The sequence below is a fragment of the Nanorana parkeri genome, unplaced genomic scaffold, assembly GCF_000935625.1.
Source record: "Nanorana parkeri isolate BGI_ZX_2015 unplaced genomic scaffold, ASM93562v1 scaffold815, whole genome shotgun sequence".
Classification (NCBI taxonomy): Eukaryota; Metazoa; Chordata; class Amphibia; order Anura; family Dicroglossidae; genus Nanorana; species Nanorana parkeri.
In genome coordinates, this window is record NW_017307083.1 from 37,940 (window position 1) to 39,861 (window position 1,922).

Genomic DNA, 1,922 nt, shown 5'->3' on the forward strand with positions numbered 1-1,922 from the left:
GACCATTTCTTGTTTTCTTACATGTTATGCCTAGTTACAGACCCAATATACTTGGCGACAACTATTTCCCGCAAGGGATGCCATTTTTTCTGCATGAGTTATTTAAAAATTTAGTCTCCGGGGAGTCCCTTTGTTCTCTATATACAGGACTATAGAATACCTCCCTGTCATCTCTTCCCTAACATTGGGGGAGGTGCAGCACAGGAAGTTAGGTGCTCATAAGATTTCTGGCAGGATCAATAGGTATTTTTTGCATCTATCCAACAAATATAACAAAACACTTTCAATGGTATTTTAAACAGACCAAAAGGGAGTAAGTAAGACAAATTCATTGTTACGGTTTACTATTGCTCATTGTTTTTTATTTTCTCCACTCTATTTCCCCCCTCTTTCTGTTCTCTATTATAGAGTGCAGTCTTTTCTTAATCGCTGTGATCTACAGTATCTCTATGACGGGTATATGCAAACTCCGGCCCTCCAGCTGTGGTGCACCTGCACCTGCGTGTATCTAAACCTCTGTTTTTTTTTGTTTAAAAAATGTTTTATAAAATTTTCAGCAATTTTTACATTTGTAAAACAAACGTCATCACTTCAAAGTAGTAAGCATACCACGCAGTGGTTGATCACAGCCATAACAAGCCAAACTTCTGTTTTTAACAGTTTTTTTTTGCATGCTGGCCAGTCAATGTGTGCTGGGAAACTTTTCGCTGATATAGCCATAGAGAACACGTCGGAAAGAAAATTCAACACATTTTAATGTAATAAGTTTAATGTGTTGAAGCTAAGCATGTTATCTTGTATAAACAAACAACTGTTTGCATCACTGTAGAATCGATGTAGCCCTCTCCTGAGGAAGCGGTACTGACTGCGGTTGTCAAGATAAAAACAGCAAGCAATCTTCTCAAATGAAGCCTTGTGGAATATATGGTGATTACAAAAGAGTAGTCCAATGAGTTAGAGGGACGTTGTTCCTATCCAAAAAACAAGAAGGGATAAGGTAAGACAAGAAAACTGGGAAGTTGGGGCTACAATATTATGTGGCGGAAACAGTTTTAATAGATGTATACTATGCCAGTGTTATATTGCATATTTTAACAGGTGTTATACAAGAATATATCTGTATATTTACAGCTTGATTTCAAAGTAGTGTAGCACTGTGAGTCCCCGGTTCGAATCCCGGTCCCGTCACTATCTGCAAGGAGTTTGCTTGTTCTCCCTGTGGTTGCGTGGGTTTCCCCCGGGTACTTCGGTTTCCTCCCACACTCTAAAGACATGCTGGAAGGTTAATTGGCTGCTGTCTAAATTGGCCGTGTGTGTGTGTGTGTAATAGGAACTTTAGATTGTAAGCTCCTTGAGGGCATGGACTGATGTGAATGTGCAGTGCGTAAAATGATGAGTAAATTGTCGGCGAATATAAATACCTGTAATAACTAAATAAATAAGGTACCTAAAAAGTCTGAAAACAACTTTTGTTTCTTCCTACTGTGAGTTTACCCAAACATTGTTTGGGTCTGTACATATATGCAATGATTTGTACCAGACTCTCCACATTTTATTGCTCCCCCTGGTAAATAAGCTCAATAATCTATCCATATATATGCAGCACACATCATAAAATCTGTGAGTTTAGACCAAACTTTACTTCCTGACATCCGGCATCAGCTTGTTCAAGCTGAGGGTCAGATTGCTCCCTGTTCCTCACACATGATGATGACCCCAGACCTCAGACTTTTGTCCTACACACTTCTGGCATTCATGTGCAAAGCAACTTTAATTGCTGTTCTGTTTAACCCTGTCTGCCGAGAGCCAGACCAGCAGTGGTTTATTTAGAGGGTAAACAATGTGACTTTTTGCCATTTTGACCCATAAATAAATTACAAATAAATAGTACTTTTTATTTTTATATATTTAAATATATAAAT